This window comes from Neomonachus schauinslandi, chromosome 1, assembly GCF_002201575.2.
Source record: "Neomonachus schauinslandi chromosome 1, ASM220157v2, whole genome shotgun sequence".
Taxonomy (NCBI): Eukaryota; Metazoa; Chordata; class Mammalia; order Carnivora; family Phocidae; genus Neomonachus; species Neomonachus schauinslandi.
Genome location: NC_058403.1, coordinates 200,670,700 through 200,687,830, shown reverse-complemented (window position 1 = coordinate 200,687,830; position 17,131 = coordinate 200,670,700). Strand labels below are relative to the sequence as shown.

At 47.4% G+C, this 17,131-nt stretch overlaps 1 protein-coding gene across 1 annotated transcript in view; it reads left to right on the top strand.

The window, feature by feature from the left end:
* Nucleotides 1-3,615: 3,615 nt before the first annotated feature.
* GATAD2A (GATA zinc finger domain containing 2A) overlaps nt 3,616-17,131 on the top strand; it is a 103,157-nt gene continuing 89,641 nt past the window's right edge. Inside the window, exon 1 of the mRNA XM_021683241.2 lies at nt 3,616-3,731. The gene's annotated coding sequence lies outside the window, so the exon portion shown is untranslated. The remainder of the gene's footprint in view (nt 3,732-17,131) is intronic.

Sequence of the window (17,131 nt, the reverse complement as noted above, 5' to 3'; positions counted from 1 at the left end):
GTATGGGTCACATGCCCTTCTTTTCATTTTTTATGTCAGAAGCTGTGCTTGTGTCGTCCATTTTGGTGGCGCATTTCACTTCCTCTGATGAATGCCCATTTGCCTTGGACTCTTCCAGGATACAATTTCCCAGGCAATAGGGCTCTTGTTTATGTTTAGATGCCAGGCTTCTCGGACATCCCTTAATCCAACATCTCTGCCTCCAGGCAATGCCTTTTTCCAGAGAATAAAGAAATTCTGTACATTCTTAAAATAAAAAGTGAAACATAATTATAGGTCCTGACATTTCTAGGGATCAGTCTGGGAATTACACAAGACAGCCCTGAAATAACCTCACTTCATTTGCAATCTCCCTTTGACAAAGTTAATTTCGGTGGCCTTGACCCTGGTTATGGTCCCCCACTTGCCCTTTGCTCTTGGAGTTAGGGGACTCTAGCAGACCTGTATCCAGAAATTTCCCACGGCTTGCCTAAGAGAGAGATAAGGCTCAGGAAGTTTTTGGTTCCTAACATGTCTCAACTTGGCACAAGGACTCAAGGGGATAGGCGCCTCTTCTTCTCCCCGTTCCTGCACATAGGCCCAAAGTGAGATTAAGGCAATGCAAGTTTAGGATCCAGCCATAGAGTAGGAGTGGGATGTGAACAAGTCACAGTTGCCCTGTAAGTCTCTCCATTTCTCATGTATAAAATGAAGCGTTGGACAATGAGCTGCTCTTTGATCCCAGTTCAATTCAGTCACTATAAAAGCACTGAGGGACTACTTAAACGAATAAGGCTGGATCCCTGCTCTCAGAAAGCATCCTGCTTAGTGACTGGAATGAAAGGAAAAGCTCCTGAGTCCTACTGTGCACTGTACACGGTGCACTCTCCTCAGCGCAACCTTTGAGACTGGTGTTCTCATTTCTGATATGGCTAAGGAAAGTAACTAGCCTAGTTCCTGTGGGTTCAACTGCAGCTCTGCTAGCCACCAAATTCTGAGTGGTTATTGTCACCCAGACTGGCTCAGACACTTGCAGAATGTGGTAAGTGTTACAACAGAGGTGCAAACAAGGGGCTCTGGGAACACATTGTCTTCATGTTTCCAGTGGCTTTCTTCCCTAACCAAGGACTCTGTCAACCTTGCCACTTGAGTCCAGGCTGAGTTCAGTCAGGGAATCAGGCCCCACAGGGCTGCCTGCCAACCTCCCATTCCTGTGACTCTCAGGATTTATCCTTTACTTTTCTTCCAGGAATAACAGCCCACTTGTAACAATAACAATAATCCCTTACACCACCGCTTCATGGTTTACAAAACAGTTTCACATCATTTAATCACATTCCTACAATATCTTCTTGGTATCTCTTTAGTATAACATTCTGCCTTGCCTGACAGGCCTGTTTCCCTTTATTGCATTCATCTTGGCTCACAAGTTCCATCCTATAATTCAGGTATCTCAGTACCTTGCACATTTCTGTGCACAAAGTGGGGGAGATAAAAGTTTGCCGTATTGAATCCTCACTGTGTTGTGGGTCTTTCTCATGGCTGCTTTCTTCACCCCTTTGATTCAATGGTTGTTTGGTTGTCTGCTAAGGGCAAAGCTGGGTTCTTTCTTTCTTCCTTTCTTCCTTGCTTTCTAAGTAATCTCCACACCCAATGTGGGGCTCAAACTCATGACCCTGAAATCAAGAGTCACATGTTTTTCCGATTGAACCAGCCAGGTGTCCCAGAGCTAGGTTCTTTTTTTTTTTTTTTTTTTTTTGAGTTTTTTTTTTATTGTGGGGAAGACAGAGGCAAAGGACTCTGACACCTGGTGGGCCATGGTACGTCTTACAGCAGAGATGCAAACACTGTGCAGTTTGAGTGACTGATGAATTTCGTCTGGGGGTGGCTGGGAAGCAGGAATGCTTCTTGGAAGGGACCCACCCAGTAGAGAAGGAAAGGGGCTGAAGAACTGGACAGGGGTCAGAATCAGGAATGGCCACAGATTTGATTGACCCTTGGGAAAGACAAGAGAGCTGCACAGAAAAACACTCTCAAAAAAAGAGGAAAGAGGGCTAAATGGGTAGCTTTTCCAAAAAGGAAGTATTTAACTCCCCAAAATTTTCTAGGAAAGAGTCAAATGGTCAGAGTTCCTAAGAAAAGGGGAATCATTACTGCAACACAGACACTGCTTAGAAAAAGTTCAGGGAGCACAACTACCTGACATATTTTGTTAGTAAAAGGGATGGGGGGCATCAATCTCCTGCGATTCCTCTCTGGAGAAAAGAGAGGGGCTTGAAGTCACAAGTTTCTCCTCTGGTCGGGGGAGGGACATACAAGGTAGGAATTTCCCGAGTTATCTTTAGATATGAAGGCCACAGCACATAGTCCCCACTGCCCCTCAGCCAAGGGAGGGAGAGGGCCAGCGGCCCCTATAGTGCTCAGAAAAGAGCTAGGGTATGCTCCCCAAAATACTGTCCAGGAAAGGAAGTGGGCCCTGAGTTCCTCCAAGTCTCCTTAGTAAAGGGGGCAAGGGCCTGAACCTCTACCAATTTTCTTAGAAAACAGAGCTAGGGTTGCAAATCTACAAAATCACCCTCATCCTGGCAATTCTCGGAAAAGCGGGCAGGGCAAGACTCGCCAAAACTTTCTTCAGAAGAGGGCCAGAGCAAGAACCTCCAAGATTCTCTTTAGGAGAGGGACTACGGCAAGATTCCTGGATTCTCCTCAGAATGGGGGCTAGGAAACGAATTCCAAAGATTGTCCTCAGAACGGGGGCCAGGGACAAGAATCCCCAAGATTCTTATCAGAAGAGGTCGAACCCACAACTCTTGTCATAAAAGAGCGCAAGGGATAACGCATTCCCTCGGGAACAAGGCCGAGCCAAGGGCTGCCCAGTCTCCTCAGAACGCGCCTCACGCGGCCCCGCCCACCGCCCGGCGTAACCGCCCCACGCCCGCCCTGCCCAGGCCCTCTCCGGTGCATTGTGGGTGGGGCGCCCCTGCTGAGTACTGCGGGGAACCCCCTGCCCAGCCAGTTGTCGGCCGCCCGGCGGCCCAGCCGAAACGCCCTCCGGGGTCCGAGCGAGCCGGCCAAGAATTGACGCGTCCCCAAGTCCCCGCCCCTCGTGGCGTTCCCGCCCCGAAGCCGAGGCCCTGCCCCTGAAGGGCCATGACTGGCCCTGAGGTCCGCTCCACTCTCTCATTGGCAGACCGCTTGTCAGTCACCCCGTCCCTCCTCCTCGGGCCCGCCCAGACCGCCGGCGCGATCCCGAGGGCCAGCCGGCTCGCGCTTTCATTGGCTGCGGGGCACTGTCCGTCGTGAGGCTGGCCACGCCCTCCGTGGGAAGCGGATCCCCGGAGCCTCAGCCGGACCTCATTGGCCTGCGGTGCCGCCACTCGACGAGACGCGCCTCAACCCGGAAGTGTGCGAGGCGAAATCTGCCTAGCAACCGGGGAAGCCGGGCTGCGAAGCGGGCAATTTCAGTGTGAGAAGGAGAGGCGAGACCGAGCGGCGGCTCCGAGCGCGGCGCGGCGGCTCCTCCCGCCCGGGGTCAGCGCCCCGGCGCGCGCACGCGCATCCCTGCCACCCGAGCGCGCTCCGCGCCGCCCGCGCAGTCGCTCGGTCGGTCGTCCGTCGTCCTGTCGCCGCCGCCGCCGCGGGCGCCACCTGAGGGAGCCGCCGCCGCGGGACCCGAGCTGATCGGACCGGACCCCGCCTCCCGAGGCCACCCGGGGCCCAGCAGCCGCCCGCAGAGGCGCCGAGCAACTTCGGTGAGTGAGGGGCCGGCGCCGCTGGTGGCGGGTCCCCGGCTTCCGGTGCCCCGGGCTTCTCTGGGGCTTCCGCTTCTCTGAGGGGACCGCCTCCGATGCGCGGACCCCCTTCTCCGAGGGACCCCCGCCTCTCTCAGGGGAGACCCCCTTCTCCGAGGGACCCCCACCTCTGAGGGACCCCCACTTTTCTGAGGGACCCCACCTCTCTGAGATACTCCTTTCCTCTGAGGGACCTCCACTCTTCTGAGGGGCGCCCCCCTTCTCTGATGGACGCTCCACTTTTCTGAGGGACCCCCTGTCTCTGCGAGGGAGCCCTCCCTCCCCCGTGTCTTTGAGGGACCGCCTGCTTCACTGAGGGCCCCGCTCCCTGAGCCCCCTCCTAACTTGTCTAAAGAGACCCCTGCTTCTCTGAGCGGTGCTCTGTCTCTGAGGGACCCCTCCCCCGATTTCCTGGGGACCCTTGCTTCTCTCAGGAGACACCCTGCTTCTGGGGGACCCTCCTCGCTTCTCTGGGGGGCCCCACCCTCTCTGAGGAGACCTCCCGGCCTTTCCAGGGACCCCCTCCCCGCCCCCCGTTCTCTGAGGAGAGCCCTGCTTCTATGAGCTGTTGTCCCTCTTATCCCTTTTTGCCCTTGCTTTTCTAAGGTGTCTCCCACTTTGCACAGGGCCCCTTTCCTCCTGCCTTTCTGAGATGCTCTCCCTGCTGTCCCCCCTCCCTGGGTGACCTCCTCCTTCTCCCAAGCGTCCCCAACTAATCTGAGGTGTTGCTGCTTCTGTCAGAATCCCTTCTGGGCATGTTCCCCACTTTTCTGAACTATCCCCACTCTTGATGGGACCCCCTACTTTTTGATGAGTGCCTTCTGTTCCCTGAAATGGTATTCATTTGACTGGGATCCTTAGTTCCCAGAGGAAAAGTTCCCCACTTTCCCAAAATGTTTTCTTTTGGGTTCTCCACTAATCTGTGGAAGCCACAATTTTCTGAGGGGTCCCTGGCTCCTCCAGAGGTTCTCCCCTTAATATGGGATGTCCTTCTCCTAGGGGATCCTCATGTCTCTTAAGTGTGCCTCCACTTTTCCAAGATATCCTCTGCTGGTGGGAAACATTGTGGATTTCCTCACTTCTCTGGTGCCCCTGCATTCTGAGGAGTTCCCCTCTCACTTGCCTGAGGACATTTCCCCCTTTCCTGAGGTTTCCTGCCTGATTCTCTAAGGGAGGAGCTCTTCCTTCATTTTCTTGGATCCCCTAACTTCAAGGTTCCCATGTTTCTGTTTGGGGTACCCTCTTCCTCCTTTCTGGAAGGAGAGACCAGAAATGTCCCCCCTCTTCTGTCTTCTTTCTTGCCCGATTGGAGGAGGAGTTCTTTGAACTTTGACCTCAGCTTCCAAGGACCTGGAGAATTTTGTGGCTGGAAAGGAATTTGGGAGACAGTCAAACAGACAGACAGTTTCTCTTGTCCTTCTGAGACCTGCTAGATTTGAGGGGGAGCAGGGGCTGTTGCCAGATGACCACCTTGGTTACTCCATTTTTGAGCCGTGGGCCACCACAGTGTTGTCAGGCCATTGTGGAGGCGGGAGGGACAGGGCTGGAGCATTATCCTCCTATTATTCCCCATTATCACACTGTCAGGCTGTGGGACCGACCCACTTCCTGTCCCATCCCTCAGTCCTCCTTCTGCATAGTGTAGCACACCACCCTCTCACCCCCCCAAAAAAGGAGAAGCAAAAACACTCCTTCAGGTCTTCCTGCTATGTTTTCTCTGATTCACCCCTTGATCTCTAGAGGATCCCCAGTTTGTGGGCCAGTCTGGTTTGAATGGCAGGGCAAGAAGCAGGAAATGGGTCACCTTAGATCCAGGAACAGTGGAAGGGAGGCAAAGGACAGGGAATTTGACAGTATTTCTCTAAGTTTTAGGTAACTTCAGCCTGGCCCAAAGGAAGTTTTTACATGGCTTTTACAAATCTCATGTGTACTTTTTTTAATGGCCCACCCTGGATTCCAAATTCACTCCAGTAGCTAATTTTATCTGCTTTGCCAAATGCAGAGCTCTCTGGAGCCCAAGTAGATGAATGCTGGCATTGAGAGATGGTCCAAAGGACAGGAATGAACTCAGTTTGAAACCTGAGTAACTTGTAACCACTTCGTGTCCATGTACAAGTCTCCAGCTAAAAACATGGGGAGAATGTATTTGAAGTGGAGTTCTGAAATGTAGGCTGAACTGTTTGGTTTAGCATTTCAACAAGTTCTTCTCTCTGACTCTGCTAGAACTGCAGTTCACTTTACAGTGTGACTTAAGGCTGTCTCTCTCCTGTTCATTTCCATCTGGGTCTTGCTTAATTTGAGTCCTTTGTGAAGATTCCTGCCGAGGCTATAATTTGAGTTCTAAATCTGTCGGTGGACCATGTGGACACAAGTTTCAACTCGAGCTATTTTCTTCTGTAGAGAAGCTCTTGGAGAGTTTCCTAGGCCCTTTGCTCCTGGGGTAGTCAAGTCCAGGCAGGAAGGTGCCACAGACCTGGAAGTTCTCCTACTGCCTCTTCCTGGTCAGTTGTAGGCACTGCCCTGAGGGGAAGGGGAAGGATGGTGGGGAGCTTGGGGCTTAGGGTTTCCTGAGACAGGGCAGAGAAGTGCCGGCACATATTTATTATTTTGAATGAAACCCATAGGACCAGTAGGATGGGGTGTTGGAAAGGGAAGGGGGAGCTTTGAAGTCAGGACTTGATTCAGGTTTTGGTCTGTCCTTCCTAGTTGTGTGGTCTTTTACAAGTTATAATGCAAAATCAGCACATTACTAAATATTTGAGGGGTCACATATCTATGTGTGTGAAGGTGCCGACAGATGGGAAGTGCTTCCTAGACAATGAATGAATGAATCTGAGGTAATGAAGGGGAGGCAGCCCGCATAAAGCCTAGCACATGGTTGGTGTGCAATAAAGGTTGACTGTTGTGCTCAAGAGATTAAGGTTCTGGTCTGGACTTCCAGACCAGGAAGCACTTGATATTCTGCCAAGGCTAAATATGCTCATAGAGAAAGAACTGTGGTATGTCTCTTGCAAAACCCATTGCCACCCTGGGTCTTGTAGCGTTTTTCTGTGTTCAGATAGCAGATGTGAGATGGATTTGCTGTGTAGCAGACATTTGTGTTGCCTTGGTCTTGCCTTCTGCCTCTGTAAAATGGGGTGATTTGTGAGTTGAGGGCAAGTAGGGAGATGTATTACTATAATTAGACTGTAGGCAAAATAGAAGATTATAATGAACTTTAGGAGTTGTGGGAAGAAAAAAGTAGGTGAACTATAAACCTAAAGGATCATATCCGTATTTTGGGACTGTTTGAGTGAGTGATATACAGCAGTTACTTGGTGAGTGTCTCTTCTTACACATTAGAACCTTGAAAGCAGAATGTTCTTTTAGAGTAATGGATCAGATTTGGGGATAAAAGACTGGGAAAGTGATGGACAAAGGCATTTGATGTCCCATAATAATAGTGCATTGAGAGGGCCAGTGTGTGGCTTAGTGCCCATGAGGAGATCAGAGTTCACCTTGAGCTCCCAGGATCTAGAGAGCTGTAGAAGATGCTAACTCAGCCTCTGGGGGTGGGGGTGGAGGTAGGGGCTAGGGTGGGCAGGACATTTTTTTTTTTTTTTTTTGAGAGGATTCTTTTTTTTTAGCCATTAGTGGAAGTCCTAAAATCATGGCCAGTGAGTTGGGCCTAGCCTTTTTCACTTACTAGTGTGGTGACAGATGGCACTTGCCTCTAATATCTAAAACCCAGGGGGAAATAATGGGTGAAAATCTGTGCTAGGCCTCCACTGGGCTACTCCCAGGTTTGAAGGATTCCCGCCCACCTTTGAAATTATACCCACTCCTTCCCTCTTTCCCTCCTTCCTTCCCTCTGCCTGTCTGTCTGTCTGTCTCTCTCTCAACTTTGCTATTGAGGCAAAGAACCACCAATCTTAAATTTCTCTTAATTCTTTTAAGGACAGTAATTCCATTAAAGAAAAAGGAACAAAGTTTTATTATTTTTAAAGTATAAAAAAATAAGGTAAATAACTTTAAAGGGATCACTATCCCTTTTGAAATTATGCTGCGTCTTTTGTGTGCCACAGACTTCACTTTGGTGGATGGTGGCGCCACCACCAATTCTCTTTTATCTAACAGGAAGTTTTTTTTAACTTTTTGTTTTAATTGAAAGATTCTTACAGCAATAAAAACCCTTGGATAGTTAGAAATGATATTGATCTAGGTACATTTATTAGATGTAATGTAACATGGTTATCCGTCGGTGGGGAGCTCTAAAAGGCATGTGGGTCCCAACACTGCCCAGATTCTAACTCTGGACGATAAACTGTTGATTTATATAACTGAAATAGCTAGGGAAGTCAGGGTTTCCTTCCTGTTGGAGACAGCACTGGGGGCATTAAATCCCTGTGGATCTTGATGATTAGAAAGAAGCTGACCTCTTTTGGAATTGGGAAATAACTACTGTATGAAGTCGTTCCATCCAAGTGAATGGAAGGTGTTATTTTTAATTTGTAGTATTAATTTTGGCTTTATTCTCTCTGCAGCCTGGCTGCCTTTGTTTATAGTGGTGTGTTGTCTGAATAAGACTTTATCCCTTCAGGGGCACCTGGGTGGCTCAGTTGGTTAAGCGTCTGCCTTCAGCTCAGGGCATGATCCCAGGGTCTTGGGATCGAGCCCCGCATTGGGCTCCCTGTCCTTCCAGCTTGTGCTCTCTCTCACTATCTCTGTCACTATCTGTCTCTCTCTCTCAAATAAATAAAAAATAAATAAAATCTTTAAAAAAAAAAAGAATTTATCCCTTCAAACTGACCTATAAGGGACAGTTTTAGCACCCAACTAAACTAGGTTTTCCTGTGTGGCCATAAGGTAGGGCATTTTTTTCTTTTTTTTTTCTTTTTTCTTTTATTTTTTATTTGACAGAGAGAGAGAGACAGCAAGAGAGGGAATACAAGCAGGGGGAGAGGGAGAAGCAGGCTTCCTGTTGAGCAGGGAGCCTGATGTGGGGCTCGATCCCAGGACTCTGGGATCACCTGAGCTGAAGGCAGACGCTTAACGACTGAGCCACCCAGGCGCCCCTATTTTTTTATTTTTTTAGTTTAACTTAAATTGGATTGAAATATAGTGTTAAATATTCTGGCTCATGTAACTTCTTCCTATGCCAGCAAATAATCCAGCAATAAATGTTTGCGTGCCTACAGTGTGCGGGGTGCACCATGCTGGGTGTTCTGGGCCTATCAGTGAGCAGGACAGATGAAGTCAGCTTTCAAGGAGCTTACATCCCAGTCACAGACAAGAAAACAGTCGAAAGAAAGACTACTGCAGGGCTTCTTTGGGAATATCCCTGGATGTTGGGAACTTGAGGTGGAGTTTCTTGGAGGTTTAGAAGTGAAACCTCACTATCCCTCTAATTTCCTCACTGGGCTTCTTGCTTCTGTTTCCTCCCTCTAAAAGAAGGCAGAAATTTTGGCATTTTCCTGGTTGATTGTTGGCTTTTGGCACTAGTTGATCCAGGATGATGGTGACTGTAATCTTAGAGAAACGAGAGAATCTGGGATGGTCACTGCTAGGAGCATTTTCAGCTTTGCTTTTCTTGAAGTCAGTGGCAGTGTGTTTTTGGAATCCTGTGGCATTTCTTCATGGCAGTGCATATTACACAAAGAGATAAACAGCTCTAAAAGCCCTTTCCACCTTGTTTGAAATCTTAAAAAACAAATTCAGACAAGTGGAGTGCTTGGCTGTTGTTTATGGCATAGGAAAGAAAAGTGAGATTTCAACTAGATTGCTTTGTTGTGTATTAGTAGGTTCTTGGTGCACAGTTCCCCCCGCCCTAGGATTCCCTCTTACACTGGGACTGGGAAAACACTATTTTGACTTTCCTATGTTGTGGGCAGATTTGATGTTAGTCCATAGAGGTCAATTATGTGACAGGTGCTTTTCTTAAGGGTATTTGGGGGTGGAGCCAGAGAGCTGGGCTGGGTATTCATTCATTCAGGACACAGGCTCCAAGGGGGAGAGGGAGATTATAAGGAGAGTTTCTGGTAGTCTGTCTTCCTTTCCTTCAACCAAAGTACTGACTCGGAGGTGAAGAGGCAGGCTCTGGCCGGAAGTGGGCGTGGGCAAGCAATGCAACTGTGCACGTGACCAGGCTCCCACCTCTGGGCTCTGCTGCCCTTGGGAAGTGGATGCTTGCTCCCTCCTCACTTCCTGTTCCCTTGCCCTCCAGCAGAGTTCTTGGGCCCCAATTTGAGCATAGAAAACATGTTCAAATTCTCACTTTTTCCCTGGTAAGCTGCTTTGTCAGAGCTGGGAGCCACCAGGGGACTTGTACTTGGCAGTTCTGGGGGTTCAGCTCATGTACCTACAAACTGGCAGGGTAGCCAACAGGATGGTTTCCTTTGCATTACCACAGGAGCTTGCCTGCAGAGGGCTGCTCTGGAGATGTGTATAGAACTCAAGGAAGCAGACATTAGAAGGTCCTTCTGCAAGAGTGTGCTCTTGAAGAATGGTTTACTGTTACTTGTCTTCATTATCTTAAAAGAGTACCCTCTGTGGAGTAGAAACTTTAGAGTCAGAAAGACTTGGGTTTGTATTCAGAATCTGCCACTTGCTGGCTCTGTGACCTCAGGAAAGTGGCTTAACTGCAAATGGCTTAACTTCTTTGAGTCTCAGTTTTTCATTTGTGAGGTGGGGATAGTAAGCATGAAGCAGGTGGCCAGATTGTTGTAGGTGTCCAATAAAGGTAGTTGTTATGGAATCATATAAAAGCTTACTGGCCCTCTTAAGATTGGCACCCAAGTTTGGATAGCTACCTATAGCAGTTAATACTGTCTGAGAGCAAACCAGTCCATGTTGGGGCGACAAGCTGGGTGCAACTGGAGACTGATGATCTAGAGGTTCCCAGATTGGCTGATTTTTCTCAGTGAGTTTCCTCCGTTCCTTGTAGCTTTATGCTGCTGTGCATCGCCTTTGTGTACTTACTATATGGACTTGCAGTGCCCCCTGAAGCATGGATAGGGTAACTGGGAAAAAGGCTCAAATTGGAGGGTGGGCAAAGGAGGGGTAATAGAGAGAGCTACTTGTTAGATGGCTAGGCATTCTGGGGAGTGAAATAGCATGGGCATGGGCAGGGACCTGGAGGTGAAAAACAACCTGGTGAGTTCTCTTGACCTGAGGAGGTTATGAACATCTGAAAATCAGAGTTTGAACTGAGCACCTTTGGCAAGAAAAGTCCAGTTACCTTCAAAGGTAGAAAGTTTTATAAAATGTGCCATAGTAGAATTCAAAATTGAACTCAGATTAAAATATTTAAATTGAGATCTTAGTAAGAATTTTCAATCAGAAATATCAGTGATAGCCAGTGAAATCAGACCAACTGGACTCTCTTTAACGGTATGTAGTCTACATGAAGTTTAATCTCCTAAGGAGCTTCAAGAAAACAAATTTGGGTAGGCTGCTTCTGAGTTATTTTTCTTTGAGAATTGTTATCATTTAAGCTGGTCTAAAATCTTTAACATAGTAAAACAAGTTTTTAACTTGCATAACATTTTCAAGGTTTAGGTTTTATATTGATATTTGTGAAGCTTTCAAGTTTTATATTTAATCTCTTAAAGCATCTCTGTTGAAGGTTGACTTTTGACTTAAATTTGAAATAAAGATCTTTTTCTTCTCAAACCAGGAGTTGGTAAAATGTAGGCCTGATCAGGTTGGCATGCAAGAAGGCATGGGTAAGTTTTGTTATCAAGCTGTGAAGGAGAAAACCAGAAAGACCCATCCCCTGTACTTTTTTTTAAATTTATTTTTATTTTAATTTTTTAAAAGGTTTTTATTTATTTATTTGAGAGAGAGAGCAAGGGGGGTGCAGAGAGAGAGGGAGAAGCAGACTCCACATGGAGCAGAGAGCCTGACGCCGGGCCTGATCCCAGGACCCCGAGATCACGACCTGAATGAAAGGTAGACGTTCAACCGACTGAGCCACCCAGGTGCCCCAAAATTTATTTTTATTTTAAAGATTTATTTAAGAGTGAGTGAGCGCATGTGTGCAGGGGGAGGGGTAGAGGGAGAGGGAGAGGGAGACAAGTAGACTCCGCACTGAGCAGGAAGCCTGCCCCAGGGCTCAATCCCAGGACCCTGAGATCAGGACCTGAACTGATGCTTAACTGACTGAGCCACCCAGGCACCCCCACAATCCCCTCTATTTTTTATAGGAAATGCTAGGTACCAGGGGAGGAGAGGGGGGTACCCATCCTATCAGGAAAACTTTTGGGAGGAATATTTTTCTTCCTTCGTCAGGTTGGAATATCTGGCATTTAACAACCAGGGAGTGGGGTGTGAATTGGATATCAAATTTTTAAAACATATTTTTCTTCATGTCTAAATCATGGATGTTTATTAACAGACCAATGATGTGACTAGCACTCTTTCTTTGCTAAGTAGGTTTGAATAGGTTGATCTCTAGACTTAAGACTGACATACAGCCTTTTTTTTTCTTTTTCCTGGTAGCTTTCTAATTTTTTTCCTTTTAATTTTTTTAATTCATAGAAAACAGTTCACTTACTTTTTTTTTTTTAAAGATTTTATTTATTTATTTGACAGAGAGACACACAGTGAGAGAGGGAACACAAGCAGGGAGAGTGGGAGAGGGAGAAGCAGGCTTCCCGCCAAGCAAGGAGCCCAATGTGGGGCTCCATCCCAGGACCCTGGGATCATGACCTGAGCTGAAGGCAGATGCTTAACAACTGAGCCACCCAGGCGCCCCCACTTACTAACTTTTCAAAGACTTAAAATTGATCTATATCAGGTGGGCACTTTTTTTGTAAGCCATGTATAGACACAAAAGAGATATTCCTTGCCAACTGGTGACACATGCAGATGAAGACAGAGTGGGAGATATACTTCCGGGTTCACAGTGATACATCTAGCCGTTTGTATTTAACCCTTCAGTGGAACATTTGTGCTCAGAACTCTGTAGTAGTGGGACTTCCTCAGGGCCACACAGAGACTAAGTACAGATGTAGCCTGAACTCCATGTTGCCTGACACTAATTATACGGAATTGTGGTTAGAAACAACACTCAAAACAAACATATGCTGACAAAGTGGCCCATCTCTAGAGAGCTGTGTTTCAGAGAGCTTTTCAGTGTATATACGACAGGGATGCATCAAAGGGGTGCAGATCTGTCTCCCACAAACTCCTAATCTAGTGTAAGAATGCTGTTACTTAAAAAATGACATTTGTTGTAGCAGGCGTAATGCACTGGGGATATTGTATTTTTCATAAAGTACCACTGTAATGGTCCCTTTAACTATTTTCTGGTCCTTGAAAAAGGTACCAAAAACATCAAAGTACTAAGGAAGTGATATTAACATAGGAATTAATCTTTTCCTTCTCTTTCTTGACCAATTGCATTGTAATGTCACTATGTGAGTATGAATTTGGGGTGAAATAAGAAACTTTAAAACAATCCTCCCTTAGAGATTGTAGTTATGATTGTCCCTAAACTCATTGAAAACAGTTTTAGACTTTTGAGCTCTAAAAATGAGAAGTATGGAGGCACCTGGGTGGCTTAGTTGGTTAAGCGTCTGATTCATGATTTCAGTTCAGGTCATGATCTCAGGGTCTTGAAATCCAGCCCCTTGTCGGGTACCACGCTGAGCGTGGAGCCTGTTTAAGATTCTCTCTCTTATTCTTCCCTGCCACCACACCCCGTGCCCTCCCTTTCTCAAAATAAATAAATATTTAAAAAAGTAATAAAAATGCAAAGTATGGAAAGCGGTCAGTGCTCTTTTTCATAAAAGTACTTTTAAAAACATTTGGTACACTTTTGAATGAACAACCTGTTTATTCTTTAGAAAACAAGTGGGAGCCTAGTGTCACTGATAGCAGTAATCTCAAAATTAAAGTCTACAGAACTAGGTCTGCTTAGCCTTCGAATTTAAGTAAGTAGATGACAATTCATTCTATGTGTTGAGAGAGAAAGACATCTAAAAAGTTTAAAGGATAATGAATCCATCCCTTTTCAGCCCTTTCTGCCCCCAGAGCCCCACACTCCAGGTGTGGCCAGCTCTGGCCCTTTGCCTCTGCTGTTCTGGATGCCTGGGATATTCATCTGTTAAGAACTGGCTCAAATGTCACATCCACAAAGATTTCCCAGACTCCTCCCCAGGCAGGGGAGCAGCCCCTTCCTCTGTGATTCCTGTCTTTCCTATGAATGCATTTTCTGCATTGAAATCATTCTGCCTTTCTGTGCCACGAGCCTGTGAACTTCTGGAGATGGTGCCTGCAGGCTCCTCAGCTTGCAAAACCCTTGGGATGAGTGGTCTCTTAGACAGTTCTTGTCCATCAGTGTTTATCACATAAGACATCTTGAATCTTGTCCACCAGAAACTTTAAAGAAATCTCCTGATTAAAAACAAAAAAGTACAGTACCTTAAACATTCAGTAGGTGATGCTACTCCTTTTCAGTTTCGTGCTACTGTGGAGCCTTTGACCAATTTTCTGCTATAAAAGAGGCCATGAACATATGGAATTCGGCCCAAATTTCTTTTCTTTAGTCCCTCTGTTGTGCAGGAACGGGCTCAGATGGCATTTAGAAGTTTATCTAACAGTACATTAGAAAGATAATTAGAATATTTTTGCAGTGGTTAGGGTGGAAGGAGGCCTGGCTATTATTAGCAAGGATCTGATCTTTGAAGGATATTAAGTTTAAAATGAATTTGGAAGGAAATTTTGCTTAACTAAATAACAGAAGTGTTTTCAAAGTATTATATTAACTGGTATCTGTAAGTATTAATTGACTGCCTTGTTTTTAGGGCAGAGGGAAAACTTCAACAAAAACATGGTACTGGCCTTATTTGTCTTTTAGTTTCTTTAGCTTTAGAATGGAATCTAAAGGTGATTGCATCATATTTCGTAATCAGCCAGCTGAACTATTTGCTGTTTAGTCCAGTACTAGACACTGAGGTAGCAAGGTTTTTAGTCTGAGCAGCCTTAGCATTCGCCTGCCTGAGCTCCGGGGACCCCAAACAGGTCTGGACTTACTGTCACTTTTTCCATCTACACACCTGGCCCTCTCTATCACAAAAATAAACCCTGTGACTACTTCATCCTACCCCCACCCCTGCTTTCCCAGCTGGAGATGTTGGCACTGCCCTCTGGAGCAGCCCACCTGTCACCAGTACACACCTCAGTCCACAGGGGTGTGCCATTAATATGTCGCAGCTGATGCCTCTCTCTTTAAAACAGGGTGGTTGTCACCTTGGTGACTCACACAGGGCTTGCCAGTTCAGACTCTGGAATCTCTATGTCTATCTCAAGTCTCGGGTCTCCCACTTGACCACACATTGCTGTTTGTAGTTAATTAAGTTGGCATTAATCAAGACCCAGGTGAGGAGCAGTGAGGTAATATTTTGCTTGTATTGCTTTAATATACATCATCTGATTAATAGTCCTAGAGTAAAGCAGTTCTCCAACTATAAAGCTGCCGAATTACAGTGAAAATTTTGGATATTTGCTTTTAGCCTCTTCTTGCGCATGGGATCAGGGAGCCTCCCGCATTCTTATACCAAGTCACCTGTTTGAGAAGAAGACTGTTTTTGTTTGGTTTTTGAATTTGAACATTTGAAATTCTTTGTAGCAAAGCAAATTGCTGACAAAACTGGGTCAGGGAAGGCGTTTGGGGGTCAACAGTTTGCATTTTGTATCATTTTTTAGTTTGAGGAATGCTTAGCTTTTGGCCCAGGGGAGTTGTGCCAGATGTTGCATTAAGCAGTTGGAAGATTTGGGGAGTGGGGTGGGGGGTGGAATCAAGGACAAAAAATTTCTAATTATGTGTGGAACAACACAATTAAAATGGGCCTTTCTGAACCTCTTATTGTTGGGGGGGGCACATAGCAGGAATACAATTTTATACGTAAAAGTTGTTCTACATTGTTTTTCAGGTTTGGAGTCAAGACCAATGGTGGGTTGAAATTACCTTGAATCTCTTTAAAAAAATGAAATAAAATAGTTAATATCAGAGTACATTGCAAGTGGTTAAAGTATGTTTGGTGAAACTTTTGCTTCAGTTGTATGAATGTGTATTAAGATGTGTTATAAAACAAATTAAAAGCCACTAATCAGGAGTCTAGGAGTCTTACGAATTGTTTTAACTCCGGAAAAAGAACATGAAAAGGGCCTTTTTTGGTGATTCTTCAAAACATAATCTTGATAGTGAGAGCTTTCTTGTGATATTAGATATTTTATTTTTCTATTGAAATTGTGTTTCCCCGGGCGCCTGGGTGGCTCAGTCGTTAAGCGTCTGCCTTCAGCTCAGCTCATGATCCCAGAGTCCTGGAATCGAGCCCCGCATGGGCTCCCTGCTCTGCGGGAAACCTGCTTCTCCCTCTCTCGCTCCCCCTTCTTGTGTTCCCTCTCTGGCTGTCTCTCTCTCTGTCAAATAAATAAAAAATCTTTAAAAAAAAAGAAAAAGAAAAGAAATTGTGTTTCCCTTTATATAGTTTAACATATCCAAAAGCCCATCCGTTCTCAGGTTAGACTGCTTCCCGTGTTTCTTTCAGGTTACTGGAGAGGGAAGGGTGCAGATTTGCCGTCTTGGGAGGGGGGGCATTCACCTCCCAGAACACGGGGTGAGGGGTTGCAGATTGGGAGGTAACTGGAGAGGGAGAGCAGTCATCCTCAAGTGGGTGGGTCTGGAGCTTACTCAGTAGAACTCTCTTCATTGCACAGAAGTGATGGTTTAGCCGATACCCGGGAGCGCAGCTTCTGTGTGACGACCCCCGTGGGGGTGGCATTCTAACCTCCGTTTTCAGAAGCAGCTGAGTTGCTCCAGGTCATGTAGCTCAGCTGGAGCGAGGTCAGTAGTGAGAGCGTCGTGAGTCAGCCCTGGGCGCGGTCCGCCAGGCTCTGCTGCCGGTGAGCTGGCGACGACCCCTCGGCCCTGCGGAAGGCACTGGGACTCTGCGGGGAGGGAACCCACCCGCACCCGCGTGGGAAACCAACGCGGGGAGCAGGGCGGCCCGTGGAGCGTAGTCCGGAGAGGCGGTGTTTCCGGGGCGGTGCCGGCCTCCCTTGCCCCGCCCTCCCCCGCAGCCTTGCCCCGCCCCCCACAATAAGGCCCCGCCCCTCGGCCTTCTGTCCCCGCCCAGCCGGGCGCGGGCGGGCGGCGTCGCCTTTAAGAGCTCCCCGGTGTTTTGGGGGCCGCGGGCCGGGCGCGCTGACCTGGTGCGCATGTCCCGGGCGGTGACGCCGGCGCCGGGCTCCATGTGTGCGGCCGAGGGGCGCATTATCTGGCCGGCGGCGCGGGCGGGCGGGCGGACCGGCGGAGCGAGCGCCGCGGGCCCGGGCGGCCCCACAGGCGGAGCGAGCACGCGCGGCCCGGCGCCCCC